Source organism: Vombatus ursinus, unplaced genomic scaffold (assembly GCF_900497805.2).
Source record: "Vombatus ursinus unplaced genomic scaffold, bare-nosed wombat genome assembly UNPS02014778.1, whole genome shotgun sequence".
Taxonomy (NCBI): domain Eukaryota; kingdom Metazoa; phylum Chordata; class Mammalia; order Diprotodontia; family Vombatidae; genus Vombatus; species Vombatus ursinus.
The window spans coordinates 35,971,506-35,998,267 of record NW_020954556.1 but is presented as its reverse complement, the minus strand read 5'-3'; positions in this window follow the sequence as shown (position 1 = coordinate 35,998,267).

Sequence of the window (26,762 nt, the reverse complement as noted above, 5' to 3'; positions counted from 1 at the left end):
AGTGCATTCTATTTTTATAGACTTCTCAGACAAAATTCCAGAAGTTCTTCCTCATAGAAATTAAAGAAATCACACATAGATACTCTTCAGAAATACAAAGAAAATAAAAATTCATTTGCTTAAGGTTGCCCTTATTTTGACAAACTTTTAGAGAAGGCAACTTTCTGACACTAAAAAAACAGGTTTGTCAAACAAAATGAGGGGATGAGGTCAGGAAAGAGAGAGGTGTCTCAGGTTGGGGCTGTTTACATTTCAGCCTGATGATTCTAAGTGGTTACACTAGCTGGTTGAACATTACATGAATTTTGGTTTGAAAAAAAGCACCACTTGACATTTCTGCTGAGGGGTTGGTATGGTGCTGGCATTCCCAAATTCCCAACAATTCGTTAGTCTATCACATGGAAACCAGCTCTTCTTTAGGATCTCAGCAAGTGGAATTCTGGGCACAGGTGCTTCATTTAACAGAGGAAAATCCTTTAAATCAATTTTTTTCTTTAAATATTGGGAGCATTTTTAGCATGAGTAAGTAGATTGCTAAGGATAATGTTTCCTTTATGTTGTTGAGACTATTAGGAAACAAAAAAAACTGGAGACAAATATTTTATAAAATTGTTGTGTGTGCTTGTGTTTCTGAATGTGTGTGTGTGTGTTTGTGTGATGTCCTTTTCATAAGTGGTGAGAATGTCTGTGTCTGCATAAGCCAAATGGAAAATGGTAAAGTTGGTTCTGACTCTTTCAATCTATTCCTACAGTGACATTTAAAAGGCCCAGGATCATGTTAGGATTGAATCAGGCAACACTTAAATTTTCAGAATGCCTTGCTATGACTTTAAATTGGTTTTGAAAAAATGATGCAGAAGAAGTAAAAGGCACTGAGTAGTAGGTCTCTTTTCAATATAATGGAAAAAGTATGCCAGAATGTCACCAGCTATTCACATGAAATGAACAATTCAAATACATCACAAAATATTCTCTACATAGTCATCATATTTTTAAAAGCCTATGCTCATTAATCTATGTATGTATACTTTAGCAATATATCAATAGAGCACCTACAGTCTGGAAACACATCCCTGAATAAACAGAAAGCAAAACATCAGACTTACCAGGTAAAGTAGGTGGAAGGTGCATACAAAAAGGCAAATTATGTTAACATCAGGCGAATATAGACGAGAGGAAGTGGGCATATCAATCTGGAGGGTTAAAAGATATTTGGTAAATATATCTTCATATTAACAATGCCCTGGATGTATTGTCGGCTGAAGTAATTTTCTTCTCTAGTCCAAATATTTTGTAGGGGCTGACAATAATTTCCTTTAAATTCAGAGTTCTTCATAAAAAAATTGTCCTGTTTACTGACAGTTTTTCTTAAAGGTATCTTTATAAGATTCACATTTAGCATCCATTCTCCCAGACTTTGAATACTTTTGAAGTCATGAAACCTCACAAGGGAAACTAAACGGAAGATAATAGATTTGTGGCCTACCTCCTCTTTCAGTTCCTGAGAATTCCTTTTTCAAGTAGTTTCTTACATAGTGAGGCATCCAAGTGAAGCTCCAGTGCTTTTCCTTAGAAGTTATGAAATCACCAGAAAGACAGTTAAGAATGACACACAAAAATCTAAGTTTTGTAGAGGAAACAGACTGGCAGTCTACACTTTGTTATTCACTTGATAGGCAGAGTCATTTTGACAGCCCTAACCTTCTAAACCATAGGTCCTGCTGAGCTCAGCAGGAGTCAAAGGCTGAGTACCATCTGTCAAAGCTTTATTTTAACTCCCCCCATTCTTATCCAGGCCTCTCTATAAAATAAGATGCTAAATGGACCATTGCGTGGAAGTCTCTAACTACATTTAAACTTAAGTGCATCACAACATTACTATCTCAGGGGCTAGAATTTCACAACAGCATCTAAGAAATGATTGCACAATTCTCTCACAATGCTTCCTTGGATGTGTGAAATTAATTAAGTATGGGATTCTCTTTCCTAATGGTTACTAACCAGCAACCATTAACGCTTAAAAATAAGAAGGAAGTTAGTTACACATCTTTATGATAGGAGTTCACTAACTTAACTTAGAAATGATAAGTGACTTAGGCACTTCATTTTTTTAGACTATATTCCTAAATTTGTTTTAATTAAACATTTACTGAAGGCAAATAAATGGCTAGTCTTCTTAGAATTTCCTAAGACATGGTCAATTGAGGATTCTAATGAGTATAAAAAGTCTTAGCCATGCAAAAGAAATTCAGAACCTATTCTGTCATATTCAGTTACAAAAAACAACAGCTTTAATCTCTCCTAGTAAAAACTGATTTAAAGTGTGGTAATGATTAGCTGCTAATTAGAAAACTTGGATAGAATGCACTGTGTACATTAAATAAGGCATTGCTGTAAGGAAATGTGGCAAATGCTGTCTCTAAGCATGAACATTTTGTGAAACAGAAACAACTGGTCTGTTTTTGTATAGAAATAATTTTTTTGCATCATTAATTAAACATTGTAAGTATTTAGTTTAATAGTGTTAATTAGTTCTTAAATAGATTCTATTCTATCCTAAAATTAAGTAAAAAAGTTTTCAACATTTAGACTCATACAAAAATAAAATTTTAGATTATCTCTAGTCTAACCCCCTGATTTATAAATGAAACCAACTTATTCTAAGATTAAAAGTATGTAAATATGTAAATTAGGTATTGGTCGAACTAGTTGACCTCTGAGGTTTCTTCTAACCCTGAAATTCTAGGATTCACTTTCAAAATTGTTCTTCCTTGAATAGTGCTGTCCTTTGTTCTGATGTACTTTCTTTTAAGTCTAGCCTAAAACAATGAGTGTGGAGTCTGTATGTAACATGATCAATGTAGTATGGCTATGATAAATTTATTAATTTTATACTTAAACAATGAAACAGGGAAATAGCAGCAAATGACTATTGATGTTTAAGAGAAAACATTTCAATTGTTCCCATATTAGGAAGAAGAACAATTTTTAATTGCTTGGTTATTTATAATTTCATTCTTTTCAGAAAAAAATTTAGATTAAGTTTTATCTTTTGTTGTGATCTTAATTATCCATAAGCACAATATTTTAATATGCAATGCCCAATAAAGAGGCTTGTATAAGAAACTATGAACTTCAGTTATATGCAGTTATATATTGATACATAAGTACACAAACACATGTATACATATATACATAAAATTGAACAAAATTGTAACAAAATCACGCTATTTGTGTCCTCTCACTTTTTTGGTTTTCTTCTGTGCATTTAAAATATTTTATTGGTGCTCTTTTTGTATATACATAAATATATATATATATATACATACAAACATCTATCTATCTATCTACCATTAACCCACCCTTACCATAAGCTCTCTCATAACAAATATGTGTAGTTCAGCAAAACAAATTAACACACTGGTCATGCCTAGGAATGCATATCTCACTGTGATTCTAGTCCATTCCCTCTATTAAGAGGTAGGAGGTATATTTGACCAACAGTCTCTTGAAGTCACTATTTAAATAGTTAACTGAATACCATATATATGAAATAAAGATATTTAAATACTTAAATATATATTAAATATATATTTATTAAATATATTATATTAAATATATTAATATATTATATAATATATTAATATATATTTTATATATATTAAATAAAGATATTTAAATTTTTAACTGAATACCACATATATGAAATAAAGATAGGCAAGAGTTAATGCTATCCTTACACATACATTCAGGTAGCCCTTGCTTCATATAAGAGAAGTTTGATGTAAATTTGAGGGACAAATTGAATCATATTTCATAAGCAAGAGGGGGCTCAAAGTTTAAATGATACCAGAGGTTAATCATTTTGCAATTTAAATAATCATTTTAGAATTTATCCTTTAAAAATGTAGATTTTTAGAAACCAATTTGGTTTGAAGTGAGGCATACCTTCCTTTTCCTCAAAATTCATGAAAAATGATTTAGTGTAATGTAATGACATTGCCTCATCCCTTCCCTGAGATTTCCTAATTTTGCTGTGTGTAGAGGTAGTCAAGCTGACCTAATACAAATTGAGCGAGGGGTTGCCTCCAGGGCCTGGAAAAGTCCCCTTTCACCCTCAAGTACTCCCCTAACTCCATGCTGGCCATCCCTACTTCATTTAAGAGAGGTAAAGCCTTCTATTCCACAATTAGAGATAACACTTAAAATGCTGAATATCCCTGGGAGAAGTAACACATTGAGTTAAATGAATTCATAGTGATAAATGTAAATAGCTTATCAGAGTCTTTTCTGAGAGCAGAGGGAAGTGGGAGAGAATAAGAGGATCTAGGAATCCAAGGGACTGGGAGGAGAGTGGAGGGAGTACCACAAAGATAAAAAGGGGCAGAAAGAAGCAGCAGCACCAGTAGATTTTGTCCATTTCACTTTCACTTGCTGGTAAAATTGTCCATAGAATAGTAGTGATGACTCACATTTATTTGTAAAGCACTATGAATAACGCTTTAAAATATGTGAAGCACTTTATATGCAAAGTCTCATTTAATCTTTACAACAGCCTTTTGAGGTATACCTATTATTTTCTCTATTTTACAGATAAAGAAACTGAGGCTTAGAAAGGCTCCAGGACCTGGCCAGGGTCACTTACCACAGAGTGGTTGTCCTGACTCAATGTCCAGAAGCCTTATCTACCGCACCACACTGACTTGTACTAAGGGCACAGCAGTGAGAGGAACTTGATGAATGTTTATTGAAGTGAATAAAATGTAGGTCAGAACTAGTACCAATGGGTGACAATTACAAGGAGAAAGATTTTGACTCAGTATGAGGAAGTACTTCTGAGCATTTAGAGATGTCCAGAATGAGTTATCTCGTGAGGTAGTGATTTCTCTCTCTCTAGAGGACCTCAAGCCAAGGCTGGATAATCAGTTGTCTGGGGTTTTATACAGAGGGATTTCATGAGCTAGATGACATTGTATGGTCTTTCTGATTCCAATTCTATGATTATTAACTTCACTGTAGAGAGGAGGAAATTGAGACATCTTTCACATAGCCACCAAAATAATCTTCCTAAAGCAGTGATCTATGTCACTTCCCTGCTCAAGAAATATTCAGGGACACTCTACTTCCTTTGGATAAAATACAAATTGCTTAGTTTGTTATTTAAAGCCCTTCACCCTTTGACTCTGGCCTTTCTTCCCTGGCTTACTGAACATGCCTCCCTTTCAGACACTCTATGTTACAGTCAAATTGACTAGCTTTCTGTTCCCCAAACCTGTCATCTTTCACCTCCATACCTTAGCACAGTTTTTCCCTGGATCGGTAGTATGTTGTTGTTGTTTTTTTTTTTTTTGTAGTTTAGTTGTTTTTCAGTTGTGTCTGACTCTTCCTGACTGCTTTTGGGGTATTCTTGGCAAAGGATTCTGGAGTAGTTTTCCATTTCCTTCTCTAGTTCATTTTATAGATGAGGAAACTGAAGCAAACAGGGCTAAGTGACTTGCCCAGGGTCACACAACTAGCAAGTGTCTGAGGTTGGATTTGAACTCAGGTCTTCCTGACTTCAGGCCCAGCACTCTATTCATTACACCACGTAGCTGCCCTAGGAGTATACTCTTTCCCCATCTCCACTTTTTAAAAGCTGTAGCTCCCTTTAAGGCTCAGCTCAGGTCCTACTCCATATGGGAAACTTGTCTGGGCATCTCTGGTTTCTAATGTTTTCTCTCTCAACAGATATCTAAATTTTCTTTTGACGTGTGTATATCTTGCTAGTAAATGTAACTTTTTTGAGGCCAGTCATTATAATTAATTTTGAGTTTATATCTCCATTGCCTTACATGTACTAGTCGCTTAATAAGTGCTTGGTTGAGTTGAATTGAGTTACTCAAGGTCACACAACTGGCTAGTAACAAGGTTTAGCATAGTGCCTAGCACATAGCAGGTGCTTAAAACTGCTTATTGATTTATTGAACTAGACCAAGAGTCCCACCTGTAAGGCCTGTGCTTAATAGCCTCCCTTGTCTTTCTTGTACAAGTATCCCATTACCATAAAGAGTACAGATCTCTATTGCTTCAAGTCTGTGCATCGGGTCAGTGACACTATTGTATATCAGGGTAATGTCTCACTGAGACATGACTCTTCTTGGACCACAAGCCCAAGAATCATTTTCAGTGATCTCTTCTTTCCCTTCATCTTCACAGAAAAGTCCAGAGATATTTTTCAATGTTAACTCACTTTTCCTTTGTGTCTTGCAGAAAAAAAAATACCAAAAGCCTGGAGAGCACTGAGATGTCTTTACTTACAGTGACCTTGGGCAAATCACTTAACCTCTGTGGGCCTCAGTTTCCTCATCTGTAAAATGAGGCAGTTGAATTAAAGAGCCTTTGTGGCTTCCAGCATTAGATCTGTGATTAGGGGGCAGTGTAGTAGAGGAGAGAAAGAGCTCAAGATTGGGGAGAAAGAGAATTGAAGTCCTTCCCTGTCCCTATTGCTGATTCATTGTGAATCTTTGAGTAGTCTATCCTTTGTGTTTCATTTTCTTCATCTGTAACATAGAAGTTAAAAGAATACTTGACCTAATTTATCTTGTAAGGATCAAAAAATAATAACAACAGCTAGCAACTACATAACCCTTTAATGTTTGCAAAGCACATTACATATATTACCTCACTTGATCCTAATAACAATCTGGGTGAAGTATGTACTATTATTTTCCCCATTTTACAGAAGAGGAAACTGAGGTTGAGACATTAAATGACTCACTCAGAGTCATATAGCTAGTAAATGTCTGAGGCAAGATTTGGACTCAGGTCTTCCTGATTCCAAGTCTGGCACTCCAGCTACTGCTCCATATAGCTGCCTAATGAAATAATCAATTAGCAAACATTTATAATGTATGTGAGGCCTAGAAAAATATAAATCACAAAGAGTAAGGCGGTAGTATCAATGTGATCTCTCTTTTTCCTCCTCCTCCTCTTTCTCCTTTTCCTGCTAGCTCCTTGAGAGCAGGGATTATTTTATTCCTTTCTGTGTATTCCAGCACTTAGCACAAGGCCTGACACATAGTAGGTGCTTAATAAATGCTTGTTGACTGACTGTGTTTTTCCTTATTTCTTGTAGTTTGAAGAACTAAGTTGCTTGGAAAAGCCTTAAAGGCTACTTGGGCATGAGTGAGGGGCACACAACCGCTCCTTCAGCATCACACATCACATAAAATCTTCCTTGTAAACCTTAAAGTGCTATATTAATGCTATCTATTGTTATTATTAGGGCAACTAGGTGGAGCAGCGGATTAAGCACTGGGCCTGGAGTCAGAAAGACCTGAGTTCAAATCTGGCCTCAGACGCTTACTGGCTGGGTGACCCTGGACAAGTCACTTAATCTTGTTTGTCTTAGTTTCCTCATCTGTAAAATGAATTTGGAGAAGGAAATGGCGAACTGTCCCAGTATCTTTGCCAAGAAAACCCCAAATGGGGTCACAAAGAGTCAGACACAACTGAAATGACTGAACAACATCCCTATTATTATTATTATATGTGATCTGGATCAGACTATTCTAAGGACTAGTTGGGCATTTCCCCATGTCCTATGGAGTTAATTACCATTCATGCGTTTGTAACGGTGGAGATGGTAGGAAGCTAAGTTGATACCCTAGGAAAACCATGCATAGTAGCTTTGTATCATGGGGATTTTCTTGACTTTCTCTGTGGACATGATTTTATCTCGACTATGACCTCTCCCCCCTCCAGGATTTTCCATTCCATGAATTATTAGAATGGAAGTAGAAGCCGAAAGCATGGATTAACTGAGTAGCCTGGGGCATCCCAAGGCTTTGATTTATCATTTCCCTCATTTTTGATAGAAAGCACTTTATGTTTGACCTGGCTTTTCATCCTCAAAATTGTATTATGAAGACCTATAGTCCTGGGGTAACTTCCCATAAAGGTCCTCTAGAAAGGTGACAAAGAAAACCAGCCAGCAGCAAGTTATAAGCTCCGTGGCCCAGCAGACAAATCTTTAAAACATCTGCTGCATGAAAAGAAGCAAGACACAGAAATGGCTGAGGGCAAGAGGGCATTGAAGAAATGGGAAGCCCTGGTGGTGCTCGGCCTAGTCTCTCTCTGCATGCAGACAGCCAAGGGAAGGCCGAACACCTGTTCTCCTACGTTCCTGCTGGCCTCTGTTGTTTGTGACTGCTGCCAGAAGGGTCCCAGGAGAGGTGTTGGAGCCTTGTCATGGAACAAGGAAAGCTGAGAGTGTGGCAGTTGTTTCACAAATGTGAGGATGTGGCTGTTCACCGCAGGGAGTCCCATTTGCCTTTTAATGTGCTCACGACTCTAACCTCAATGTGAGACTCTTGGTGCTGGAGTATTAAATTTGGGAAAGCTGTTTTTAAACCCTAGATGGCACCAACAGGTCATTTCCCTATCTCTCAAACAGCAGGCCACTTGTTGCAGAGAACTCAGTGGTGCCTAACCTTCAAACACCCTTATATGGTGATTCTCAAGTTTTTTACAGGTAAGTGTTATAGTGGGAGGAATGCTGAATTTGGAGTCAGGAAGACCAGAGTTCTAGAACTGCTTGACACGTACAAACTGTGTGACCTGAGCAAGTCACTTGATTGCTAAGTCTCAGTTTTCTTATCTGTAAAATGGTATGGTTGTACTTGATGACCTCCTCGAAGATCTCTTCTGTTTCTAAATTCTATTATCCTTTCATTTGAAATGAAATGTTGGTGGAACATTTGGAATAAAATATTTTAAATAATTTAGATGTCTATTAATGGCACCATTAATGACATCAAATAGCATAAGGCTGATTTAAAAAAGCTTTTATTTCATATCAGTTAGATGGTATAGCTGGTAAAGTGCTGGGCCTAAAGGCCTCAGACACTCTGGGCAAATCATTTAATCTCTGTCTGCCTTGGTTTCCTCATCTGTACAATGGTGATAATAATAGCACCTATCTCCTAGGGTTGTTGTGAGAATAAATGAGATAATAATGTTACGAGGATAAGATGAGACAATAATTGTAAAGAGCTTTGCAAACCTTGAAGTGCTAAATGCTAGCTATTATTATTATTAGCAAATGCCAATATTAAAAATAATAGTGAGAAATATATGACTAGTTTCTGTCAGTGAACATTTTATAATTAAGTTAAAATTAAAATAGCACTGTACCTAGAATTAAATCCTGGCTTTGCTATGTACTAACCATATGACCTTCATTAAATCATATCATCTCTCTGTGCCTCAGTTTCTTCATTAATAAAATGAGATGTATAAGCTAGTTGGAGGTGTCAAACTCAAATAGAATGGGCTTTATACTGACTTAGAAAATCAGAAGTTAACATTATCTGTGTTGTATTATATTTCTGTTTCTATTGTTAAGCATTCCCTAATTACATTTGAATCTGTTTCCAGTCACAGTGCAGAGTTTTTCAGGATGCAGCTCCCATTAGTTGACCTAGATGATTTCTAAGGTTTTGTCCAAATCTTAATTTATGATCTTATGATTCTATATAATAATATAAGCCTATCTTTAAAAATGTTTCACAACCATTATTGTTTTTCACTTTTGGAGGAAAAAAAATTTGAGGGATTAATTTCAACTTGAAAAAAATTGGGATTTTTTTTGCTTTTCATTCATTGTGTTATTATAGATGCCTTTGCAATGTTGATAGAGCTTGGAAATTTTTCTAAAACTTGGTAACATCAGACTTTACCCATCAGGATTATATAAAATAAACTGCAATTAAAGATAACTGTCATCACATTTGCATTCTTTTCATAGTGTGGACTTGTTGTTTAAACTTTGTACATTTTTAAAAAAAAGATTGAGTTTTGGTTATTAATACTTTTGGTTTCTTGTCTATTCCAACTTCCTACCTTTACTGTTTTCCATAATGAGAACACGAAAAATTTTTTCAGTAAAAAATATACGAGTCCTCTGATGCCTCGTTGTGGTATATAGAGGTCATCCTGAGTTCTTGAAGACTGAGTACAAGCTCTGGGATGTTCTCCCAAGCTGGAAAAGTTTTGCATACAGGCCAGGAGACAGACTATACATCTCTTGCTCGTGGACTAGCCTACCTAAATTTGGAGATATTTATTCCCAGGTTAGCTAATGAATATTTTGATTATTGCAACTCTTACAGCCCATATTGTAGAGATGTCACAATCTGTGTTTGTGAAAGGAGTGTCCACATCAAGGAAATCACCATTCTTGAATGGCGTGAAGTATAATACAAAAATATCCTAGAAAATCAATAATATAAATAGACACTGGCTATTTCATGTTCATTCTGTTCATTGGATATCACATTATTAGGGTATTCAATATCTGATTGTAGACAAATAGGAAGTCAATGTTTCCATTGTATCTGGAACTCTTACACATATACCCCAAAGCTAATAGAGTCTCAGACAATTAAAATATCAGATGTATAACCTATGTAGACTCCAGAATACCTCATCCTTACAAACATATTTGTACTTGGCTGCTGGGGAGATATTAAACAGGGTCACAGAATACAAAACGTAGACCTGAAACATTTCTGCCCTGGTTGCCTTTCCATGGAACAAAGTACTAGTAAAGACATACAGAAACATGAGTGTGTCAGGGAGGTCCCTGGAGGATTCCAAACACTGTAACTGTATCCTTTCCAATTCTTGGAGGTTTAAATGGATCTGAATTTCTTTTTGCAAACCAGCAAATCCACCAAAGGTTCCATAATTGTGACCAGTCTAATTCACTACTAGTACCAGACATCATTCTTCCTCCTCCTTAAATTTCTTAATTACATATTAATGGTGAAGCAGTGCAACATAATGGTGTCTGACTCAACTACATTCTATAGATATAGTACTGACTGACCTCCTGACTGCTGCTATCCCTGGCCATGGTGCTGATGTTATCCTCCTCAATAGCCACTTTCTTCCTTCTACCACATAGAATGTTTGGGGCCTTCCTGGATGTCTCTAGTTAAAGTTCCTACCCAGAAAAGGTGAATGTGCATTAACTCCTGTGTGTAGTTGTCTGGGTCTTCCCCCTATCACTTAGAATCCTAAAAGATGTTGATAAGTTAGAGTATGGGTTGAATGTAATATAAAGAAATTTTTAGGGATGAATGAAAAGAACTACAAAGATGTGAACAATCAATTTCACAAGTACAATGTGGGAGAGGTTTGTCTAGGAATATAGATGTGCTTTTTAGTGGAATTTAAACTCAATATGAGTCAACAGGATGATATAGCAGCCAAGAAAGGTTATGCAATTTTATGCTCCATTAGGGAAGGATAGAATCAAGGATGAGTGGGGTGAATGTTCCGCTATACTCTGTCCTGGTTAGACCACACCTAAGGTATTTGGTTCAGTTTTGGGCATCACATTTGAGGGAAGTCATCAATAAGCTAGAAAACATCTAGAAGAAGGTGACTAGGATGGTGAAAAGACATGAGTACATCTCATAGGAAGATTGATTAAAGGAATTGGGGATGTCTGTCATGTCAAAGAGAGGTCTTAGAAGGAGACCTTCAATTATTTGAAGGATTATCATGGAAAGTGGGATTAAACTTGTTCTGTTTGGTCCCAGAGGTCAATGTAGGAGTGGACAGAAGTTTCAAAGAGATACATTTAGGCTTGATGTAAGGAAAAACTTTCTAACAATTAGAGCTGCTTAAAAATGGGACACTTTGCCTTAGGAGGTAGTGGATTCTCACGTATTGGAGATCTTCAAGCAAAGGATAGATTGGATAAGATGGAGACTCTTGTTCAGATATAGGCTGGACAAAATGACCTTTGAAATTCCTCTGAAATGTGATATTTTGTTATTCTGATTCTATGAAATCAGGTTCCTATATGCCCATGACCACTGATTGAAAAGATTCAAAACTTCATTAATCCTAGGCTGGAGGATAGTAGGCATGCTAATCAACCCAACAGACATTACCTAATTTTTGAAATTTTCAAATTGAGTCTGGTCCTTCCATATATCCTCTGTCTCTAAAGAAAATCATACACCTTTGTAGAAGTCAAAGTGGTCATAAAATCATACTTCCTGATCCATAGTAAATAGCAGTTATATATGGTGATACCATTCAAGCTTTGATAACTGAAGAAGAGACCCAGCTCATCTCCCTTCTTATACTTTGATGGATCCATAGAGCAGAGTGCAATGATATAGATCGAAGCCATACATAAACATGTATTGTTCATATATATATATATATGCATATATTGCATTGTATACACTTCTTGTCCATATCTTTCCATGAAGCCTCTAAAAAGGTTTTTACTAATATAATAGTGGTTGTCTTCCAATTGTTTTACTGTATTGTAGTTACTAGTACAATACAGGCAGACCACATTTTGTCCCTTATTTTTGATACATGCACAGGTCACCTCCTTTTCTGACTATATATTCTTGTGATCATGGTTTTTAGGCTGCTTTTTGTATGCATCATCACATGTAATATGCTGTAGCCTATTTAAGCACCATTGATTTTTGGATTTTGGGATCATTGGTTATTTTGATTTTAAAAATTTTGATCATGGCATACCATGATTTGTAGATATGGAAGAATTACTGGTAGAACACTGGTGTTGAAAAGTTGGTCTTTTGTGTCAGAGAGCAGCTTGGGATCATCAAAAGCATGATGCAATTTCTCAAATTAAACTCAAATCAATTTAATAAGCATTAATTAAATGCTTATTTTGTACTGGGCACTTTGCTAAACCCTGGAGATACAAAGATATAATCAGATAGAGTCTCTACTTTTAAGAAATCATGTTCTAACTGGGGTAGGGGCAGCAGCATATATAAGTATGTATATGTTGGAAGAAAATGAGGAGGGAGAGCATTCCAGATGTGGAGAATTCTTGAGTCTACACAAAGGTACACAAGTGAGGAATGGGATGTTAGGCATAGTGGATGGGAAGAAGGTCAGTTTGTCTAGAACGGAATACTTGAATAGAAGAAAGTGCTTGGGTGAGAAAGTAGCAAACACGCACTTCACGTTCTGTCAGTTTCCCTGAAGGTATTATCAAAGAGTTTTTTTTAAAAATACTTTAAGTAATTAGAATTTGATGGTAGGTAATAAATGTGTTTTAATATATTTCAACACATTCTTATTTGGTGAAATTGGTGACAAACGTTTTTCTTATTTATCTCATGAATGGTAACGAAAAATCATCTTTTTCTTCTAAATTTGAAACCTTATTTTCCGTTCATTCACTGTAACAACTGATATTTAAGTACTACTTTAGCTTGTCAAATGTTTTCTCTAGTTATCTCATTTGTAGATCTGGCAGGTGATATAATTCCCAATGTATAGATAAGAAAATGAGGCTCAGAGAAGGAAAGGGCCTTGGTCCAAGCTAATAGAAGCCAATTAATCAATAAGAATTTATTAAAGGGCCTATTATAAGCCAAGCATTGTGTTAGGAGATACAAAATCAAAGTGAAACAGTCCTTTCCCTCAAGGGGCTACAATGCACACATATAGACATATTATACAAAGGTAACTTTGAGGGGGAAGACAGTAGCTGTTGAGAGACAGGGTGGGATGGGAAAGGCCTCACACAGATGACATTTGAGGTGAGCCTTTAAGAAATCAGGGATTCTAAGACATAGTTGTGAAGAGGGTGTGCATTCCAGGCATGAAGGATACCCCATGTAAAGGCATGAAGATGGGAGATGGAGTATTGTGGGTGAAGAATGATAAATAGGCCAGTATGACTGACTTGTCAAGTACCCCAAAGGGAGCGACATGTAAAAAGAATGGAGAAGGAAGAGATCAAGTTGTGAAGAGGGATTTACATTTAGTAATAAAGAGTTTATTGATTAGGGCAGTGGCATGGCCAGATCACTGCTTTAGGAAAATTGCTTTGGCAGATGTATGGAGGGTGTCTTACAGTGTGGAGAGACTTGAGGCAGGAGGCTATTGCAATAGTTCAGGGGAGAGGCTGTAAGGACCTACCTAAACTAGGGTGGTTGCTGCACAAGTGATGGATTAAAAACTAGGTTTTCCTGGCTCCAAGTCTAATACTCAGTTTATGAAGCACCTACTACATGCTTGATCCTATGCTGGGCTCTGAGGATACAAATACAAAAAAAGAAAATGTTCATGACCTCAAGGAGCTTACATTTTACAAGGAGACCATATGTATGTAGATAAGCATATGCAAAATACATATAAAATACAAGGTCTTCTTTGATAAGGGAGGAAGGGAGAATGCTAGCAGCTTGGAAGATTAGTAAAACCTCCATAGAGTAATTTTGCTGAGAGGGATTGTAAGAGGTAAAGTGAAGGGGAATGTATTTTAGGCGTTAGGAGAGAGCCAGTGCAAAGGAACAGAAATGGAAGAAGGCATATTGAGTGTGAGGACTGGTAAGCTCTTCCTTGTGCTACCTTTAAAAAAATTCATAGTTGAAAACCAAATACCAAAAACAATCTCCTGAAAATTTTTTCTGAAACCAAGAGTATTTCTCCAAAATATTGTTTAGCTATTAGATTTGATTTCAATAAACATTTTTGGTCTGCTTAGAAGTTAATATATTAGAGAATATACATTTCCTTCTGCCTCTACTAAAAGATGGTGTCTGTAATTAAAAGTCATTGTGATCCTTTAGTAGAAGCTTATCCTCATGCTAACGGGTTCTGTACAAAATGAAGTTAAAGCCTGAATTTCTTAATAGAGCACATTTGAGTGATTTTTTTTCCCCTTTGCTTTTTTTCCATTGCCTAGATTATGAATGTTATAGACTTGATTGATTTTGGATGTGATAATAAGGATTCAAGTTGCTCAGGGTTTGTGAGCCTATTTAAATGTAAATAGCAGGAAACTGGTAATGAAAGCTTGTTTATTTCACTTAATGGAATACAAGCTATCTTTAAAGAGATAACCTACAATGGAAAATACATGCAAAGTGGATCTGCCTCCAGTAATTAGTATGGCTCTGTCTTTACATTTTCCTTGACCTTTTGACCTAGAAATAATTATTGGAGTTGGGCTGAACCAATTTTATTGCTTTCTTTGGTCTAATTATTTGTAATGATTAAATTCTATATGCCCTTTAAAATAATTTCTTGATCTATTCTGCAAGCAATTTTTTATTAATGAATGACAAATGATGTCTTTTAAAATGAAGATGGAAATTTTCTTCCTTTAGATTTTTTATTTCTATTGTCTTTTTTATTAGAATTAAACAATTTTCTGTGTCAATTACCAATAGCTTGGTTTCTTAGTTATAGATATGGTATGAAATTGAAGCTTTACATGAATTTATGAATTGTTATTAATTGAACAGGTTTTTAAGAGTAGGAGAACAGCTCATATTTATATAACATGTTAAGTTTATAAAGGACTTACAGATATAATCTCATTTGAGCTTCAAAACAACCCTATGAGGTAGGATGAGGAAACAAAGGCTGAAGAAGGTTAAGTGTCTTGCTTTTACATTTATACTGCTTGTTTGGTGCCAGAAGCAAGATTTGAACTCAGGTCTTTCCAACATCAAGTCTAGCAGTCTATCAAAGACTTCTCAATGCTGAAATGGATGCTGCATGACCAGCTATGTAAAATGGAAAAAAATGAATAAGCTACTGTTTCAGGAAGATATTTTAAGATAGAAAATCCCATATAATGGATATCAAAATAATAGAGTATCTGGTCTCCTTAGATGGCTCAAAGTGTGTAATTGAAAAACAAGTACTAGATTAAAACTGGAAATATGAAACTAATTAATTTTTTTTATGTCTAAAGAAAGAATCCACCAGAGAAAATCCACTGAAGTTATTTTTACAATTGTTATAGAGGACTCCCTCCTACTTTGACACTCTTCCTGATTCACTAAGACATTTCTTAGAAAGCCTTCTGCTGACTTTGACAGTCCCATTAACCAATGGATGGGAAGAGTTTTTTCAGCTTTGGTTTCATTGGGACCAATGTCAAAGGAAAAGTTTAGTATTTTATATTCCTGATAGCTAATTCTTCTTTCCCATTTTGAAACATATGACACTTCACAGTAGAATGGAATAGGAATAAAAAAAATATATGTAAGGCTAGACCCTAAAGTTACTAAATTGTGCATATGCTTAAGAGATCCAAGAAAGAGTAAAAAGACCCATCTGTACAAAAATATTTATAGCACCTCTTTACATAATAGCAGAAAATCTGCACATGAAGGAACTGCTTTTCAATTGAGGAATGGATAAACAAATTATGGTGTATGAATTTAATGGAATATTATTACACCATAAGAAATGATGAAATGGACAGTTTCAGAGGAAAATGGGAAGATCCATATGATGTGATGTAGAGTGAAATAAATAGAACTGGGAGAATAATTTACATGAAAACAACACTCTAAAGAAAAAGAACTTTGAAAGACTTTAGAACTCTGATCAATGCAATGATATATCATGATGCCAAAGGACTGAGTGCTGACAGACTTAAAAAGTAGAAAGAGACATATGTTTTGGACATGACCAATGTGGGAATTTATTTCATTTGACGATGAATATCTGTTATGGGAGATTTTATTACTGTTCAGTTTGGGGGAGGAGTGGGAGGGAAACAAAATAAATGCTTGTCAATCAGAAAAAAATAAAGATAGAATTTTTAAAAAATAAGAACGAGGTAAAAGGGACGCTAATTTTAAAAATGATGCTTCATTGCAGGGAGGGACTTGATGCCATAGAATTTTGTGGTCCATATGCTCTTTTTTTTTCTAGGTCTAGTCTGTTCTTTAATGGGAACACCAGATAGACACAAACAACAAATATTTAACCCTCAGTGCAAGTTGTTTTTATGTACTAAAGTACACCAAAATGTTGCCTTAAAAATGACATTGGAATACCCTACATCAGATTTTTAAATTTTCTATTTGAGACTCATTGTGGTGGAGCAGAAGAACCACTAGACTTGGAATTTGAACACCTAAATTTTAGTTCCTGCTCTGCCACTTCCTGGGGCAGGTAGGTGGCACACACAGGGGATAGAATGCTGGGCCTGAAGTCAGGAAGATTCATCTTCCTAAGTTCAAATCTGGTCTCACCCACTAGCTGTATGACCCTGGGCAAGTCATTTAACGCTGTTTGCCTCAGTTCCCTCATCTCTACAATGAGCTAGAGAAGGACATGGCAAAGCATTCTAGTATCTTTGCCAAGAAAATTCCAAATAGGGTCATGAAGAGTCTGGCACGACTGAACAACTACAACAGACACTTTCTAGATGTTTAACCATAGGCAAGTTATTTAACCCTTATAAGCCTTTGTTTCCTCATCTGTAAAATGGGTATAATAATACTTGCATGGTCTACTTCACATGATTGTTAATGAAGTTCTATTCTACATAGAAACTATTATTACTAATATTGTTTTAAAGAAAGATTCTGTTCTCTAGGGGAAAAGTCTGGAGAAAACTCCATTTGTGAAATTGAGTTGATCAAATCAAACCTTGTTTTTAGAAACAGTTTTCCAATAATTTTGTTCATACACTAGATAGAGCTGAATGTTTTGGAACTATTATTCTGGAAACAAAGACGACACATTCATTTGTAAACTCATTTAGTAATTGACTTATAGAAACCTTTAAAAATGTGCTGTCAGAGTAAAATGCTGTTTCCTGACATTTATGCAGTCTGCATAATAGATTTCTGCCAGACAATATCTTTCCTTATTGAGTATTTGAGTCATTTATACAGCACCATTCATTTCCATGTGTTTTATAGGATTAAGCACTTTCTGGACATTTTTAATGCCAGATGACATAAGGATGCTTCTGGAGGTCTGCTATGATGAAGTTTATATATCACTGCAGTAATGGACAATGTGATCCAACTTATAGCATCATGCAAATGACTAATCTGCAATTTGATGGAAGTAAAATGACTGACCTTTTAAATGTTTGTTTGGTTCTAAGTGTCCCAAGCAATCAATATGAACATCATTGTTTATATTTTATGTTACTGATTCCATTAATGTATGCCTGTGGAGTGCTGGGGCAAAGCATTAGTTCCCAGGACATTGGCAGCTGGTGGGTGGCATTTATCAAATGGAGAGGCAGTTTGTATTGACTTCTGATAGTTTTTGAATTTCTTGAGCTCAATGTTTCATGAGCTGATTATACAATTTTGGTAAGCAAGCCTTTTATTGCTCAGAAGCCTCCTCAATTAAATAATTAATGAACCAATTTGTTAAAAATGGTCTCTTTAAACTGCAGACTCATGAACTTTTCCATATATGGCATCTAAACAAGAGATCTGGGGAAAATTGAGTTCAGAAGATGATGTTCTGTAAGGTAATATGGAAAGTATTGACTTGGCAGTCAGAGGACGTAGGTTCTGTTTCTGCCACTGTTCAAACCGAGTATGCCAATCCCTTAGAATCTTTGGGCCTCAGCTTCCTCAATTTTGAAATAAGGAGATTGGGCTAGTGAATTGCCAAGGTCTCTTCTAGCCCTATTGTTCTGTCATTCCATAGATCACTGACAACATATATGTGAGTAAATACACATAGAGAGGAGTAGAACTCCCTAGACTGGGGTTCATAACCCTTTGTGTCATGAACTCCCCTTGGTGGCTTGATGAATGAAGCCTATCTATCCCTTCTCAGAATAATGTTTTAAAATGCATAAGATAAAACACATAGGATTACAAAGGAAACCAAATATATTGAAATAGTTATGTGTATGTTTGTATAGGTGCATAATAAATATATGTTTACATTCTCCAAAGTCATTTGCCAAGTTCATGGAGCCCTAGAAAATGGACTACTAGATTTGAAGTCCAGAAGACCTGTGGAGTCCAGAAGACCTGATACTTCAAATTAAACACTCACTGAGTGATTATGGTTACTTGGCTTTTGAGGTTCACACAATTCTCTAAGACTATATTACAGATGGGTTGCTATCTGCAACAGTGGAAGGAGTTACCACATGGACAAAATCATAGATCCTTTATCCATTGACACATGTACATATAGAAACACTAGCCCTTCAAGGAATTCAATTAAACAAATAATTAAGTACCTACACTGTGCAATATACTGTGCTAGACCTTGGGGAGGAGATAAAAAGATATATCAGACATAGCCTGTGTTCTCAGATGCTACAACTTTTCTAGATATGGAGAAAATGAAACATGAATTTTGTAACTAGCTTAATTCACTCACTCACACGCACAAATAGTTTATGTAAAGGAAAAAAAATGAAAATAGCATTCTGTTCCATTTCCTAAACTCACCTCCAGTGACTGAATTACTTGCAAAGCCGCTATATACAATTTATATATAGATTTTTCTTTTATCTCTTAATCTCTTCCCCTACATGAAACCTACTCAAAAGGAAAAGTACCACCTGTTACTGGGCCCAAACAATAACTTAGAGTTGGTCATTGAATAGAGGGAGGCAAACAATCTACTTCAACATTTATTAACTCTCCAGTGCTTTGTGGCATGTTATGTACTGGAGTCCCTAACAATTTAAAATTAACCGCCAAATGTCCAATTAAAAAAATCATGAGTTGGATGAGTTGGTTTTTAAGTACAAACACACACACTCACATACAACGTTCTCTTATTGGCAGATTTCTGCATCATTGGAGCTATAATCTATGTCACTGTTATTATTTTTGACATCACGAGAGAAAAAGAATAGATCAACAGAGCAGACATAAGTTCTAACTGACATTCTTAGTCGGACTTAGTGTCACTTTTCTTTAAACTTCACATGCCTCACTTATTTGCGTTGCCATCTTAGACTGTGCTCACTTAAATTTTATTGAGTGTTTAGTGGATGTGAATTGAAGATAAAGTGTTCTTAAGAAAAACAGATAAGCAATTTATAACACATGTTAAGTGAGAAAGTACTCTTCATAGCAATCCAAAATCTACCATAAGGACAGGAGATGCCTTCCTCTTTAAAAAATAATTCAAAACCATAATGAATAAAACTTGCTTACAATGCATATTTAAGATATTTTTCTGATATCAAAATATAATATTGATTCAACATGGGCTAATTTTAAGTTCCATTTCAAATATGAAGCTAAGTTTGGAGGAGAAATAATATGAAGAGTATTTGGAAATTAATTAGCATTCCTTCAATGCTGAGAGTTTCTGAAGTATATTAGAGATAATGCAAAAGTTAGGGAAAATAGGAGAATCAAGATATGAACCAAACACCAGATCGATATGTTTTATAGAGGAAATGCTTTAATATTCTTACCTTGGTCTTTGCAAAGCTCCTCCTTTTAGCCCTTATTAATTTCTCCAGTCCTTGAAAATATTTTATTTCAGGTGTCAAAATCTTAATTCTCTCAGATTACAATTATTCACTTGCTGCTTAGGATTTCAGCACCTGCTGCAAGACATGATGTGCCAAGCAGAATAAAGAAACCAGTTATTAACACTCCAAGGTTGGCCCGCCCTTCATCCCACAATTCCTTTTGCATGTCTCCTTATTGATCAGAGCATGTAGCTTTTGTCGCTTGGGAATTACTGATTCAGTGTTTTATTTGACCATTTATCTCTTTAGTAAAATTGTTGCCATCTCTTTGACCTTTCAAAAATGTTTATGACAAGGTATTTTCAGTTAATTGCCCACAGGAAGAATTAAAAACCTTGGGGTTGGCTCTCCTAGTCACCAAAAGGTAAGCAAGAATTTCTTGTATAAACAAAACCCAGCAGAATACGAATTTTAACTTTCATTTGTTATCATTTTGGGTGCTGTTGATATGGAACAAAGTATAAGTGTATTAACTATGCCGTACATTTTGGACTGAATAGCCTACTGCCCAGGTTGAGATAATTGAGGAGTATGATGCTAGTAATAAACTGAGAAGCAGCTTGGTTTAGAAGAAATCCAGGATTTGAATCCCACCTGGGACACTTGTGGCTCCATGACTATGGATATGTAATTCAACTTCTCAGCCTCAGGCAACTCTCTAAGACAAATATGGATTGTGATTCCCATTGGTGAAGGGAGCTCCCACATTGGGAGCTCACAGTCCCAAATCATAGGACCTTGAGCATAATAAATAATATTCTTACTAGTGTGAATATAAATAACAAATGACAATTGCCGTTACCTTAACCATAATACCAGTAACAATAATAATTAGAATGAAGCTAGAAGATACTGTTACTTTTCAAATAAGCAAAACTATCAATAGGCTAGGGAAAGGGAAGGGCATGAAAAAGAACAAAACATATATATGTATATATATACATGTATTATATATACACACACACAAAAACATACATACACTTACATACATGTACAACATACCATACACACATACAAACATACATATATGTTTACATACAAAATGCACAGAGATACATGACATCCCAAAAATCTCTGTGCAGTTTTAAGCAGCTAGGTGATGCAGTGGATAAAGTGCCAGGCCTGGAGTCAGGAAGACCTGAGTTCAAATCTAGTTTCAGATTCTTACTGGCCGTGTCACCCTGGGCAAGTCACTTAACCCTGTTTGCCTCAGTTTCATCGTCTGCAAAATGAGCTGGAGAAGGAAATGGCGAAGCATTCTGGTATCTCTGCCAAGAAAACTCCAAGTGGGGTCTGATAAGTTGGACATAACTGAAAAAAAAATGACCGACAGCTCTTTAATGACCTCAAATATGTCCTAGAAGTGTATCAAACTTGTTCCATCAGTTACTTCTTTTTCCTGCCAACTAGGGTGATGATGGAACCAGCGAAAAGTATTTTTCGGGTTTTGTGGATATCACTAGTATTGTTGCTCATCCATCATTCTCAAAGAGGACCAATGCCATTGCAAGGGCAATGTCTTGACTTGTGCATGAATTGGATTTAAGTGAGGCAGAGCTGTGCAAAATCATCAGCCTTGCTTTCTCTTCCAGAGTCATCAAAGTCCAGGCGCCAGACAAAGGTCAAGACAACTGTCAACGACCCAGGATGCAGTGGGTGACCTTGACCTGTACACTCATTCTGAGCCATCAGAACCTAAACAATGAGCCACAGAGGCTTGGGTCAGAACAATTATTAGTCATTCAATAAAAGCCAGAATGATTTGAGTTTAAAGGCCTAGTCAAGTAGCTCCATTTAAAACACAATATGTTTTTTTAAAAGCCTGTCTATTCAAGCTATATTTCAAGAAATAAAAAATGAAAACTCTGCAGGACAAAAAGTAAGTTGTTTCAGCTTTTGAAAGAAGGAAGAGGAGAAGAAGATGATGAAGAAGAAGGTGAAACTGAAGATGAAGATGAAGAGGAGGAGAAGAAAAAGAAGGAGAAGAAAAAGGAGAAGAAGAGGAAGAAGAAGGAGAAGGAGGAGGAGGAGAAATGTATCACCAAGTATGCACTCAACAGTGTTGGATATCCTTGGACCTCTGTTGTTAAGTTAATTTGGAGGAGAAAGAGAGAAAGATAAGGAGGAGAGGGAAAGATTTTGCTTTCACTTTCTGTGGAGCCAAAGGGATATCAAATAACCAAAAAAAATACAAGCAATTTGACTTTAGGTCTTGAGATGTGTGAGTTTTACACCAGCCACTCACTTTGAAATGGACAGTATACACTTTTTAGTACACTATACTTGTACAATCCTTTCTTGGGCTCTAGGAATTGATGAATGTCAGGATAGTTTTTGTACTATTACCATTGTTTCTTGTCTTCTTCAATGGCCTAACAGAAGTCAGATATTTTCACCAGATAATCACCGTTCCTTGATGATGGGATAAGTAGTTCTACACTCTCTCTATAACTTTTCACTATTGCAAAAATGAGCCAGATATCAGAAATCTCACAGTTACAGCTAAACCCTTTAGAGTTGATTTTATTTAGTGTTCTCTGTAATTTCTCTTATTGGGAACTGGCAAGAAAATAAAGTTCTCTAGGAGGTTGAAAAATGCCATATTTTTATAGACTCTGAAGCCATTGGTAAGATACTGTCATTTCATTAAAGAAAATATTAAACTCTTTCCATCCAGTGTAATTCCATATTGTGGTTATCAGCATCACTAATTAAGAAAAAACAAATTATCTTTCTTTTCTTTCTATATGCTCTTCTTCAATTTTTTCCATTTTATGGTTTATAATTGATAAAACTAAATCACTAAAATAGAATTTTCATTGTGTTGTGAATCATCTTCACAGTAAACATTAAGCTGCCAAAAGACAATGTCTAGCCTTTTAAAAATGACTTTACAAAGCATATATTTCCATGAAATACAAAATAGGAGTTAGAATGTATTATATTTTATATTTGGCCAGCCTATTGCTTGATTTTCATGAGGCAATTTCTGATTTCTTTTAAGTTCTTGGCACACAGATCAGGGCTTATTTTCATAGCTGCATTGGCCTGCTCTCATTTTTCTGTAGTGTATCACTTCTCACTGAACTGTGGAAATGGGGTCAAACATATCACAAGGTGGTGAATCTTAGGATGGGAGTATGAACAATGCTACAGTGCTGGGTGAGATCTGACAATTCAAATTAATCCGACATACAGGTGCCTTTAAGAAAGTATATGCAACTATTATGGAAATATTGCAGAGGTTGGCAGAACTTCCTTGAACTTGATCCTATAGTTGTCAGATAATGACCTCAAATGTCCTTGTGGGAAGTTTATAGGTTCATTTGTAGCCCCCTTGTCTTTTTTTTGTATATTGAAATGTTTGTTGATAATTATCAAATTCATAATAAAATTAAAAAAATAATGTCCCTTTGGCAGATAAGTGCTCAAACATCATCACTTACTTCCAGGGCCTGACGGGGTAAAACGGATTGGTTCTAATACAACTAGATCTACCTTTAGGCATAAACAGAATAGGTAGCAGCCATGTAGTATGTATATAGCATGTAGTATGACTTAGAAGTTGCCAAAATATAAATACCCTCCAACCCCCAAATATCACTTTCACTGGCCCCCCTATATAGCCACAATTTCCCATATTACTCAATACTTTGCCTTAAGACATTAAAAACTTCTGTAAAACACCAGTATTATCTGAGAGAAATTGCTTTTACTTGGGAGTCCACTTGGTTGAATGGATGAAAGGTAGGCAGAAAATGTTATGACTGAACATCACCGATGATACTTTTTCTTCAGCGCCAGGAACACATTTTAGTTTTCTAAGGCAGATGGCCATAGACAGAGACACACAAACAGAGAAACAGAGTGACAGAGATAGATAGAGAGACAGAGACACAGACAGACAGGCAAACAGATAGAGAGACCTACACAAAGAGTATTAGACAGAGGGATGGTAGGGAGGGAAAGGGCAGGAGGGGGACAGAAACAGAGAGTGAAGAAGGAAGGGAAAAATGGAAGGAGGATAGAAAGACGGAGAGAGAGAGAGAGAGATATAGAGAGAGAGAGAGAGTGTGTGTGTGTGTGTGTGTGTGTGTGTGTGTGAGAAAGAGAGAGAGAGAGAGAGATTAGACTTCCCCAGGTGTTTGACTTCTCACAACTAACCAGCACAGACTCATTGCATGCTCCTATTACTTTCAAGGCCTTGCTTCCCATGATAAGGCCGGGGGCATGAAGCTTAGCCACATCTGCTATTTTCCTAGAGGTCAATCAAAGAGTTCTTTTGTCATAGGAGTAATGGGAATCTCAGACAGCAGACAATTATTTCACTAGAAAAAGCTATTGATCCACATTGTATGGTTCATCTGGTATTTGGGGTACCAGAAGGAAATGAGGCGAGATCAATTTAAGCAGTTCAGAATCAAGAGGCACCAACCAAGGCAATAACTTTATATATGTCTATGATTATCTACTCTTTCTTTTTGCTACTAGAACAGAACTATGCTGAACTAAATTGCCATGACATATCAACAGTGCAGGCCTCCTAACATTATTGACTTCATTGGTTGGATTATGAGCTTGTGGTAGTGCTGTGGGACATCAGAATTGGAACTTAAAGTTTAAAGGGTTAGAGCATTCTGGATTGTGCCATTTCTGTACTTTGCCTTACTATTGACCTGAAAGTCATCTCGTGAGATGACATCACCTTGTAAAAGGCGTGGAAACTGGGCTGCCTACTTTATCCCAGACTCAAAATCCTTATATCAGTTCTCATGTAGCTCTATTATGCTGAGCTCTTGTAATGATGAGGCATAGTTGGCATTCTTATCTAAGGTGAAAGGGGAGAGGGGAGGGATAGTGAATGCATGGTATGAAAGAGTCAGGATCCCAAAATGATTTTGATGGTCTAGAGCACGGGAGCTAATCTAATAAAATGAAATTTAATAGTAATAATGGCAAGGTTCAAAATATCAACTTCACAAGTAGAAGATAGGAAGAGGAACTAGGCTTAGATGGTATTTTGTCCGAAAAAGATGCAAGAATTTTGGTAGGCTGCAAGCTCAATATGAGTCAACTGACTCATAAAAACTTGACACCAATTCAGGCTGAATTGAGAGGGGACCAGCCTCTGGTAAGGAGGAAGTGATCATCCCTCTGTACTTTATTGTGGTCAAACTCCAGCTGAATTTCTGTGATCAGTTCTGGGCACCATAGTTTAGGAGAGACCTAGATAAGCTTCAGAACTTCAAGAGAAAGGCAAACAAAAAATAGAAAGGAAGGTCCCTGAGTCCATGCTATGTCATAATTGGTCAAAAGAAATAGGGCTGTTTAGCTTAGAAAAGAGGCAACTCAGTGGGGGCATGATAGCAGCCTTGAAGTGTGTAAAAAGCTGTAAGGCTGAAGACGATTTCAGCTTGGTCTGCTAAGTCCCAGAGGGGAGATGTAGGAGCAGTGAGTAGGTGGAAGTCACATGGAAGCAAATTTAGCCTGGGTGAAAGGTGAAAGTTCTTAACAATTAGAGCAATTAGAGGCACCTAGAAAAGGTGGTAGGGCCTGCCTGGAGAGTTTGTAAGGGAGTTCCTCCTTTTCTCCCCGGGAGTCTTCAGGGAAAGTTAAATGACTAATTACTTATCGGGCATATTGTAGCGGGGATTATTTTGTGCTTCCCCCTCTTTAGCTAGCAATTGTATTGTGCTTTAAGATTTGCACAGCATTTTACACATGGCAACTCATTTGATTTTCTGATATGTGTTGGACCAGCTGGTTATTGAGGTGCCTTCCAACCATGATATCCCATGATTCTACAATGATCCTCTGGGGTTGTGATATGCTGCTGGTTTTCCTACTTAGAGTCAGCTAGGTGCAGCAGATAGAACACTGGGCCTGGAGTCAGGAAGACCTGAGTTCAAATCCATGCTCAGTCACTTACTAGTTGTGTGACCCTGGGTAAGTCACTTCGCTTCCGTTTGTTTCATTTTTCTCAATTGTAAAATGGGGATAATAATAGCATCTACTTTCCAGGGTTTTTGTGAGCAACGAATGAGATGATATTTGTAAAAGTCCTTGGCATAGAGCCTAGTATATAGTAGGTGCTTAATAAATGTTTATTCCCTTCCCTTTCTCTTTTCCCTTTGTATGATGAATATGTTCCTAATATACTGATATACTTAGGAAACAGAAGAAGAAAGCAGGATGAAGGCTAATGAAGAGTATTTTCATTTGGAGTTATGTTTTAGAGTAGGGGATTTTAACCTAAATTCCAAGGGGTCTGTGGACAGATTTCTGGAGGTCCATGAACTTGGCTGGGAAAAGAAATTACATTTTTATTTTCACTAACTTCTAACTGATAATTAGCATTTTCTTCAGTTATTTAAAAACATTCTGGGATAGGGATCCAAAGGCTTTCCTAGACCTCCAAAGGAGTCCATGACACACACACACACACACACACACACACACACACACACACACACACACA